At 31.8% G+C, this 12,143-nt stretch overlaps 1 protein-coding gene across 3 annotated transcripts in view; it reads right to left on the reverse strand.

The window, feature by feature from the left end:
• Positions 1 to 12,143, reverse strand: part of Epha5 (EPH receptor A5) — a 367,473-nt gene that overhangs the window by 207,148 nt on the left and 148,182 nt on the right. The window lies entirely within an intron of this gene.

A 12,143-nucleotide genomic window follows, 5' to 3' on the forward strand; every position in this document is an offset into this window, starting at 1 on the left:
AGGTCCATCCATTTGGCTAGGAATTTCATAAATTCTTTTTAATAGCTGAGTAGTACTCCATTGTGTAAATGTACCATTTTTATTTAAGGTGCTATCACATTTTATACTGACAAGCATAATAAATGTTAAAATATATATTTTTATAATTTTTCTTTTATTCTTTGAATTATGTTTCTGTACACATTTCTTCATTTTTAATAAATCTCTTCTACTTAAGTTTCCTAATACCTAAAAGTTTGTTGGTCTGTTTATCTGTTGATTCTTGATCCTTTGCAATATCACAGCCAATTTTACTTTATGTTCAAACATTTTTTGTATTTTGTATTTTCCTTGTCCCTATGATAAAAAACATGTTTTTTCTTGATAACACAAATTGTCTGATAACAGCTGTTTCTTTCTTACCTTCATTCTAACAGTGAGCTTCTGCAGAATACACTTCCTTTGTGATTCCTAGTTTTCCCAGAGTATCTATACAGCTGCCATATATCTCCCCTTTCACATCTTCTGTAAACAGTGACACGTTAACATGTGCATCCTTCTTATCAGTAGGTGGTAAAGTTCTATCTGTATCTATCTCCAGTGAATCTTGGTGAAGCTGTTAATTATGAGAGAAATGACAGCATGCAACGTAACTTCTAGGTTAAACTATAAATGTTTTTCCCTAAGGCTTTTGAGACACTTCTAATCCAATTGTCATCTTAAGAAAATCATGAAAGAAACTATATGCAGTTTTATCTTATTTAACTTCCCAGCTAAGTCTCTAATCAACTTACAAGCCCCACTTCTAGAGAGATGAGCTTTGCCTTCTCCAGTTTTTAAGATGCCTTGGCTGGAACTAAGTCTAACAAAATGAGCTCTTCATGCCACACATTGATGGAATTGTATATTTATTAGTAAAAAAAAATCTAATCTAAATGTTGCTTTTATTTCTAAGCAGTGAGACTACGTGGCTATGGCTGAGCCCAGATCATTTCCTTCTCTGCTCCCATTAAACCTAGGGCTAGTCCAGTTAGCTTCTAGCCTCTGCATAATCTAATCTTTCAAACTGACTGATTCAATGCAGTTTCTCTCAGCTTCTGACTGAACTGTTCTGCTAGGCCTTATACTAACATTGGCAATTTGCTCTAATCTTTTGGCTCTTTCTCATTCTCTGCTTAGTTCTGTCTTTGCCTGTATCTAGCTTCTCTCTGCACCCTGTCTCTGTAAAAATTTCCTGGTATAAGTGCCAGAACACACACACACACACACACACACACACACACACACACATACTTTTTCTCCCTGTGCTGCTCTTAAGTAGGCTTTCCTGTATGTTCTCATGTGAGTTGGACAGATCCTAGCTCTGATTTATTCTGTGAAATCTCTGATTACTCGTTTTCTACAATCTTCCCTTCCCTTCATGGTCAGGGTTTAAAGGTGTGTACTAAGGGTGTTTCTGTATTCCACCAAGATCTTACTGTAATCCATTTTACATGGATCAAATGGACCTAGAAAGTCAGTGGATTGATCTCCTGCCAAAGCATCCATGTTGCCAGATTAAATTTTCTTTACAGACTAACTGAAGTTTTTGATCAACTAGATTATACAATCTTTGTTGTAGTCTGTAACAGCAGACGACTCCAGTTTTCTTCTCTAAAATATTATTCAATCAGTGCCATCAAATCATATGAGCAGTTAGCTTCTTTGAGACTCCTCTTAATCCTTGAAGGATTATAGCATTTGAGATATTATGAGGGTTTTCTAAATTGTCCCTTGAAATAAATTCTTGGTAATTAAAATATCCAATACCTCCAATCTCTTGAGCTCTCCTTCAGCAATCATCTTCCTGTACCCACTTACAGCAGACAATAGTTCTCAGAATCAAATAGCAATCTCCACAGTCAAATAACTCCATGTGGTTATCAATTCCAGCAAATCGTATCTCAGATTCAAAATCTCATTACCCAGCTTCTACCACCCCCTCACATTCTCCAATGTCTAACTACATCTTTTCTCTGGCTACAAAAAGTTTCTTGGATCCATAATATTCTACCTTGCTGTTGTCATCCCCCCCCAAAATGCATTTCATTAAGCATATTCCGTTCCCTTTTCACCTGTCTGTTACTTTCCAAACACAACCTCCATTTTTTATATTATTTTGCACTTCTGAAGTTGAATATAGCTGTAAAAACAAAACAAAGCCTGTTGACTGTTAATTTGTGATGACTAAATACAAATAGACTTTTAATGCCAGCCAGGAATACAGTGCATTTTCACACACATTTCACCTATCTTTTCTCATGAAGATGTTTCATAGTTCTCAGCTTAGGCTAATCTTGCCTAATACTTAGAGTCCACAAAACTCCTTAGAGTCCTCACTGCCATTCTTACCCAGCATTTGCAACTAGATATACTCTTCAACTAAGGAATGTATTTGGCAGCACATCTAAGACTACTAAGACGAAACCATGGAGAATATGCAATACAGGTAGGGCAGTTGGGTCTCTCTATTCTGTATCATTGTTCCATCCCGTATCTTTTGATTATTACCACTTTCTCTAGTTTACAATAGGCTTAAATTCATTAGGATAAACCTCCTCTATTCCAATTTTATGAAAACAGACTTATCTGAGCAAGAGCTTTTGTTCTCCATCAAGTATGGGTGGAAAAATCATTAAATTAGTTTTAGATACTTTTAGAGCCAGAAATAACATTTCTTTAGGATTAGAGAATGTAAAGTGGAAGCTGGATAAGGAGAGGTAAATTTTAATTTTTCATTCTTTAGTTACAAATAATGAATACAAAAGTTTGAAGGGTAATTGTATTATGCTTATTAAAAATTCTCAGGAGTGCAAATACATTAGCAGTTATCCTATAAGAGATTAATATGTTCTTCTGACATTTATTTTAATTATCTTCAATTTCTGTTGGTAGATTACATATATTATTAAGTTTACATGTAAGTATTATTGTGTTCTCAGGGAATTTTCAGTAAAACACTTTTTAATTTCACTTTTCCATAATATTCATATAGAATATAGAAATAGTCTATTAATTTTATTGTCCTCATATGGATAAATATAAAATAGTTTTACCTGAAATTTTGAATGGACTGATTCTAGACAGCTAGTAGATTATTTCTGAATAATTATAATGGTGTTCCCCAAAGTAGTTATAATTTTGATAACTGTGCTGAATGAAATTGATCAAACTCAACAGTGTTGGATGCCCCTTTAGAATGTGATGGCTTGAATAGAACAAAAAAATGGCAGAAATTCAAGTTATAGCTCCCCTTCTGAACAGAAATATCATCTTTTTATTCTCATGGGTCATTGTCCTCAGGTTGTCAGAGCTGAACTTGATTATATCAAGTTTTCCTGATTGTATAGATGACAGAAAACTGATAATAAGACTTTTCTGCTTTCACAGTTATATAATTCAGCTTATATGATTACAATATATACTTACTGTTGATGTCACTCCCCTGGACAATACAGATGCTTTTTAAATTCACTTAATATTTGTTACTTATTATTTTAAGTTTTGTGAGATTCAGAATTTGGCAATTATGTCTTCTATTTGAATTTATTTGAATTTTATTTTTCACTCTTAGCTTATTATCATACCTTAAATTGTCAGTAAAATGTTATATATTAGTGGTGTTCTTGAATTCATTGTGAATAGAATCTACATAATACAAGATAAATACTTTAAAATTCTTGGAGAATTATTTATGGTACAGTATTACTTTATTATCATCCATACATTCAAAGAAATTGTCTTCTATAGTTTTATATTGAAAAAAATGAGCTCTATTTGTTGTATAGTGTTGTATGCTGTGTTCTTCATGATTTTGCTGTATTTATTGCCTATTTGCTTAGTAACTATGTAGAAATGTATATTACCTATGTAAAATGTAGGTTTGCCTAGTAATGGGATCAAATCTTATATTGACAAGCTTGCATCTGTATTCAAATATGTTTTATCTTTATGTTTCTCATAGGTTAAGAAATTATCCTTTTTCATTTACTAATACACATAGTAGTCTATATCTATGCAGTACTAATATTAAATACCATAACTATTTTATGTTTAATTTTTATATGGTATGTATACATCCATTCCTTCACCTGCATACAGTCTTTTCATTGCAATGTGGTTATTTTAAAGAAACTAAAAATTATTTATTGTAAATATCAATCCCTAACTGCTACCATTGGCTAAATGTGTTTTTGTTGCTTTAATATCACTCTATGTTTTTGATTACCAGAATTTTCAACCACTGACTTGAGACAATTGGTACTATTTAAAAGGACTAAACAATATCTCAATACAAGATGAAATCTCTGATACAAAATGAGGGTTTGATTCAAAGTAGTGGATTGTTCCCTATTGAAATGAGCTTTTTCACTATAGTTTTGTGATGAATGTATTGCAAGCTCTGATACCGAAAATAATTATATAATCTAACATTTCTCCCATTTAACATTTTTATAATCTATTTTAGAATATATATTTATATATGATTTAGTTAACTATCTATGTATCATAAAATATGTAATATTAAAGTAAATAATTACAAGTACATAGTAAAGAATGAGGTCTCATCTGTTATATCCTGATTGTGTTTTGGAATCTGCAAAGAGGGGTGTGACTCTTGTGTTTAAAGAAATTGAGACTTCTTTAGAAAACATTGTGTGCTCCATTTCTGGTTGTGCAATTCTTCCAAACAAAAAGTCAATGTAAATGAACAAACATTCTTGTTACCAGGGTTTTTATTAGATAGGACACAATCTAACACTCACTTCCTTTTCTAACCTCTTTAATACATCTTTCTTATTGGCAAGCAAAATACTTACTGCACTGACATATAATTAAAAGAGTAGACATGAACCCTTTCTAATGCAAGCCACCCACTACAATTTTTGTCGTAGAAACTTTCACATTAATTGTTAAACACACTGCCAAACTTTTTGGTTAGTACTGACAAATAGGTTTAGATTTTTACATATTTCTTCCAGTATATGGAAGTTTTTTCCAGTTATCTGAGAGTTATCTCAGTTATCTCAGATAACTCTGCACACCTTAATTCAAAGGTACAAATAATGTAGGTTTCCACTACAGCAGAAAGAAGATTTGGGATTGATTTATGCTGTGTATAGCACACCTCCATCTTTGCTAACTGTGAGTTTTCACAGGCAATCTGCCATTCATAACCTCTTCACATCTGATTCTTTGGCATCCTACTAGCTACATCCAAAATGACTCAATATCACTTTTATGGCTGTATGAACAAAATTGTCTTGTATTGCATGATTTATTTTACATTTATCTCCAAAAGAGATACCATGGGAATTGAGAGTGTACCAATATTGTCTGGCACGCTTATTTTTTTTTAAAGTAAAATATATAAACAACAAATTCCTCCTACTTTATGATTACCAGCTAGATTAATCTTATGCTCTATTTTGTTTATAATAGTCATATAATTCTGGTGTTTAGACTATATATGAACACTGTCATTTGTTCCTTGGTTGTCCTGTAAAATAATTTCTAAAAATGACGGTACTAGTGATCTTAAAAAACAAAATAAAAAACTTAAATGTTTCAGTGATCTTTTCAAATGTAATAGAAGTAATCGTGTTAATACTGTTAAAGCTCTTAGACTGTGTTTGCCATTTGAACCTGAGTGTGACAACACATACAGTCAGGTGAGGAAAAGGTCTGAGAGAAAGGGTTTGGGTTTTTTTGTTTGTTTGTTTTTTGTTTTTGTTCTCCACAGAATCAAAACGATTTTTTAACCAAATGTGCACATAGAAAATCTGTATAAAATCAAGATTACAAATCTAAAATTCAAAAACTAGCTTTTTAAAAATAAGTCTTCTTTATTTTTCCAGCCAAGACTAAAAAAAAATGTGTAATATGAGCTATAAATAAAAGTTAATAATATTTTTAAAACATGAAAATAGGGAAAGAGCTCACCCAGCAAATTCCTTTTTTAAAAAAGATTTATTTAATTGTTTATTTTATGTATATGAATATACCATTGCTCTCTTCAGACACACCAGAAAAGAGCATTGTGTCCCATTACAGATGGTTGTGAGCCACCATGTCATTGCTGGGAATTGAACTAAGGACCTCTGGAAGAGCAAGTTGGTGCTCTTAACCACTGAACTATCTCAAGCCAGTAATTCTTGTCATGTAAGCAAGAGAACCAAAATTTGGATCAGGAACAGCCATGCAATGAAGAGCGATTTTGTAGGAGACCCAAAGCCCACATATGGATGGAGAAGAGTTCCAGCAAGTACATGTCACCCCGAGCTGAAGAACAATTGGCAGTTCGTGGCTTTTGCAAAGGGAGAATCACTTTTCTTCAGAGATTTGTCAGTGTAAATATGCTAACAGTCAAGCCAGGCAGTGGTGGCACACGCATTTAATCCCAGCACCATGGAGGCAGAGGCAGGCAGATTTTTGAGTTCGAGGCCAGCCTGGTCTACAAAATGAGTTCTGGGACAGCCAGCGTTATACAGAGAAACCCTGTCTCCAAAAAACCAAAACCAACCAACCAAACAAACAAAAAAGCTAACAGTCCAAAACAAGAGTCCCATGTACATATAATACAACATCCAATCAATTAAGTGGACATTAAATTAAAGAAGAAGCAAAGAGTCTGGGCAGTGGTGGTACACACCTTCAATCTCAGTATCTGAGAGGCATAGGAAGGTGTATCTCTGTGAGTTCAAAGTCAGCCTGGTCTACAGTTAGTTCAGATAGAAAGCATTACAAAAAGAAACCCTGTCTCAAAACAAAACAAAGCAAAACAAAACAAAACAAACAAACAAACAAACAAAAACTCCACACCAAAACAATAACAACAAAAGCAAAAAAGGAAACAAAAAGAAAAAAGGTAAAGAAAAGGATAAAAGAAAATGAGAGTTTACGAATTTAGGAAGGAAAGGAAGAGGGGAAAGTGATTCTTTGGAAAGGACAAAAAGAGGGTGGATTATATCCAAGCACATTTTATTGATATATACATGTTTAAGAAAATATTTAATAAGAAGGTAATATTACAAAACTGAAATGACATCTTCAATGGTGCAGTCCATCCCTGTACTGCTATCTCTTCCCTGAGAAGTTCAAGAGAACCAGATCCCTCAGGCTTGCAGAGACCTAATAAAGCCATGTCAGCAGATAACTCTCCTACACACACACACACACACACACACACACACACACACACACACACACACATACACACACACACACACACACACACACACACACTCAGACACACACAACTCTCCTACACACACACACACACACACACACACACACACACACACATATACACACACTCACACACACACACACACACATACACACACACACACACACACACACACACAGAATTAAAAGGGATCTATGAACACCAAAAGATGAGTGAGTATAGTTTCTATTGTCTTAATTTTGTAAAAATATGTTCCGAAATGCTGTCTTGGAATTGTGTGTATGTGTGTGTGTGTGTGTCTGTGTCTGTGTGTGTGTGTGCGCGTGTGCGTGTGTGTGTGCATGTGTATGTGTATGTGTGTGTGTGTATTGGCTCTTCTTAGGCTAAATAAAGTAATAAGAGATTTGAATATTGAATATAAGATAGCTACAGTCAAAGTTCAAGGTTGAAATTATTTCTTATTGTTTTTCTCAATTTGAAAGAAATAATTATAGAAAAAATGTTGATAGTCCTCTTTCACATTCCAAGACTGAAGGTCATGGACAAACTACATCCACATAATCGTTTTGCAAACTTAGAAATAAATGTTTTGAAACAATTTAAAATACTTGACTAGAGTAATAGATTGCTATCTGAATCCACAGTGAGATACAAAGGCATATACAATTTTATTAATGATTATCTTTTTACTATTTTTTTAATTTCATTACATTAACTAAATATTTATGCATTTGTGTTTGTGTTTGTCTGTGTGTGCATTTGTGTGCCTGTGTGTAATTACATCATTTCCCACTATTCTTTTCTTTCACCATTTTGAAATGCATACACATTCTATGCATGGAAATAGAAACTTTCCAGAGAACTTAGAGAAATGATATATAAACGTATTAGAATAATATAATTATAAGTATAAATGGTGCATAAAGAAAAACTACAAAGAAAAATGATATTGTTTAGCTGTACAAAGAATACTAAGAAAATAATGATATATTTTCCCAAATAATAAAACTTGATATCATTTATTACTGGGTTTTAATTGTATACTCAAATATCCACTTATATACTCTTGTGATTTTTATCTTTACAGGAAACTTTACTAACTGAATCTTATATATGTCAACATTTTCTTTGCCTGTGTATAATTTTATGAAATACCAGAATTGTGATATTCATAATCTAAAATATTTCTGCTAGTGAACAGTGAGATGGGGAAATGCTAATAGAATTTGCTTCATAAAAAAAATGGCCTACAGTTAAAGAATTTAAAAACTCCAGGTACGCATTGGAACACAATCTTTGATTTTTTTTAATGTTGTGCAATTTTAACATTTAAATCTTAAAGTTCATACCATTCCCTGTATTGGTGAAGAAGGTTCAGAATTCTTACAGCAGATTTTGAAGCGGCTGAAAGTGCATTTGTAAGTACAGATGACAGATCACCCTGCTGTTTTTACAAGCCTGACGAGGTAGTTGTGATTCTCTTTTTCACAGGTATCCAGTTTCTCAAAGAAAGATTCAATGACACAGGAAAATTCCTCACTTCTGTGCTCTCTGTCAGTAAGTACAATACTGTCTTCTTTTCCTTTTGTTGTCTATAATTTTGAGATTATAATTTAATTACAACACTTCTCCCTTCCCTTTCCTTCCTTCAACACACTCTGGTATATTCATCCTACTATTTTTCAAATTCATGGCATCTATTTTTTTCTCAGTAAATGTTACTGTGTGTTCATGTGTGCATGCATATACATACATATAATATACATATAATATACATATAATATACATATAATATACATATAATATACATATACATATACATATACATATACATATACATATACATATACATATACATATACATATACATATACATATACATATACATATACATATACATATACATATACATATACATATACATATACATATACATACAATCCTTTCTTAGAACTATTTGGTGTGCTCCACCATCTGCTAAGTTCTAATTTACTTCTCTGGCAAACACCTGCAGTAAGGAAAGTTGTAATTCTGCAGTTTACATCTGCTGGAGGCTGTCAAACAGATATATTTGACATTCTTAAGTTAATGGGTGACATTCAGCTGCAATATTGTGACCTATTTTGAATCCCCTTGTTTTGATTGTGGATCTGAGAGAAAGGATACGTAATATAACTTCATTATTCATTTCTACATTCATTCATTCTCAAGTCTAAAGTCACTCTATCCTGGATCTGTGCAATGTACTAAACACTAAAATTAAAATTTATAATAAATCTTCCATTTACTTTCCATTTTTTTATTTATTTTTTGTCTGTAGTGCTTATCAGTCTGTTTTCAACACATCTCCTCCTGTTCTCCAACTGAACAGGCACACATATGTGGCCTATTTAAGTAACCTACTGCACCCATTGGAATCATTGGTAAAGCTATTTACTATACTCTAAAGAGCAGTGATTTCTGCCTTAAAGTGCTCACATTTAAACACACAGACTTTCTCAAATGATAACATAAAGAAATAAACACCAAACGATGCCACTAAAAACACAGTTTCTTCACTTTCTCAAGGAAGTCTCTTGGTATGGATAAACCAATAAAATATGGGCTTAGGAATTGTGTAAGAATAATAGCAGTATAGCTTATCAAATTTTTATATCTCTTGTGTTCAGAAAAATTGCAGGGAGTTTTCACATGGCACTTTTCTATTTCTCTTTTTATCACCAAACAAAATTATATGTTATTGAGAGTAGCTGCTAGGGTTGTTGATAGCTGGCTATTATATTTATACACTGATGATAAAGTTAAAAATAATACTTCTTTTAGCTGGCCTTTTCAGTCACATGGGAAAATCACCAACCTTGAATTTATTTCTTTAAAAAGCTGCATAATAAAGTTAGTTTTCTCACTCTGTAGTTGAAATGAAGAATGCTAATATTTAACCCAATACCAGGCATATACCAAGCATTTCATTGTTGGTATTATTACTTTTGGTTTATCAAATGTCATTAGTGGTTAGATAAATTGCTATCATAATGGGTACATAATCAACATTACATAATTATAATAAGTACCTGCAATATAAAAATATAGTTGTATAAAGTCATTGTTACACTGAACTCTCAAGTTATTCAGTTATGCTAAAATACAATAAAATGGATGGGTTTTGCATATAGAAAAGTAATATTCACTGAAATGTTTAATAATTAAGTTGAACTTAGTTTTATTGTCATGTTAATGTTTTGGTGAATATTATTATAAACTATACTTGTAATTGAACATACATGATTGCAAAATAAGCAAACTGAACATTACTGCATATCTTACTTCAGAATAATGCAATATAAAAATTATACTAGTGATAAATATGGTTAAATAATTTTTTCTAAAACATAAAAAAAAATAAATAAATAAAGAGCACCAACAGAAGATGACCAAGGATAACAAAGAGCACAGCTGCACCCATTCTCAACGAATTCCAAAACCACTACCTTGCTAACTGTAAGTCAGGAGAGGAGTAAAAATATTAAAGTAATATTGTAATTTTTATTTGATATTGTAGCATTATTATTGCTGCAAATCATTTTTATCATATCATTTAGAAACGATACAATTTGTAAAATTTTAGAGTCAAATGGAACACAATGGATAGTCCTCTTAAATTTGTTCAGTTCCACTGTTGGTTTTGAATAATAACAAAAGAATTCAAAATCATACTGATCTTTGACTTCTGTATTAGTTTCCAAATAACAGCTATATTTGTTTCTGTAGGTCTTATCATCTACACGTCAATTTAATGAACTATAAATTTTCTACTGATTTATTTTATTTTATAGAAAATGAAATCAATACCCTTATTCCTTCCCTTTTGCCTAATGTTTTGTCATTGATAAGAAAAATAAGTCATTTTTAAAAATGGTAAACTTTCAAATTAATAGGAGTATCAGAAAAGACAGAAGAATTGAAGTAGCCAACTGATGGCCATTATTACCTTTAATTGGGAAAATATATAATTTAGCTATTTTTAAATATAAAAGATGAAAAATATATCTAAAATAATTCATTTTTTCAAAGTAGAAGAAGAGTTGCAAGATGCTAAAGACACACACACATCTTGGAGAGGGTTTGACAGTAATATATAAATTGCACTAAATATGCATTTTCCAGAATGGCAGTAATATATGTGTCAAGACACATAACAGAATGCTTGTCAATTTTCTGTTCTGTGACATTTCAAAATCAAAAATATTAAAAACAATAGAGTAGAATATTATACTATAAGGAAATTGATATGCTCCAAAATTCATTTCAAAACCATAAAAGTGTTAATAGAAAGAAGTTGTAAAATTATTCATGAAATACTGACTACATTTTGAAGAATAAGTATATTGGCATTATGAGGTAAAGTAGAGAATCATACAAACCATTACATATCTGCACACAAAGTAAGTGCACTAAGTAGAAACAGGCAAACTTTGGGAAAACTTTTAACTTTAGAGAAGTTAGGACCAGGGAAAAGATTAGAAGTCTCAAGTGCAATTTTTAAATGAAAGAGCCATAATAACAAAAAAATGTAAATGACTTTTCCTAAATTAGAGCTATATTTTCAATCAATAATTGTGACGGCATTTATATAAAAATGGAGTGTTAAATGTCAGAAATTAAAGTACAATAGGAATCAAAGTTCTAGGTATCTGTACATTTGAACATTTTCGTGAAACTAATGCCCAAGGGCATAATATTGTCATCCTATATTGATGGAAATGTAAGGCATGAACTTTCCATGTCTAAACTGAATAACCAAAATATTAGAAGCTGCAAAATGTTTCTTAGGTATATCTTTTTGCTAAAAAAAAAAAAATTATTTTTTTTTATTTTTTATTACATCTTTTCCTCAATTACATTTCCAATGCTATCCCAAAAGTCCCCCATACTCTCC

Source organism: Mus caroli, chromosome 5 (genome assembly GCF_900094665.2).
Source record: "Mus caroli chromosome 5, CAROLI_EIJ_v1.1, whole genome shotgun sequence".
Lineage (NCBI taxonomy): Eukaryota > Metazoa > Chordata > Mammalia > Rodentia > Muridae > Mus > Mus caroli.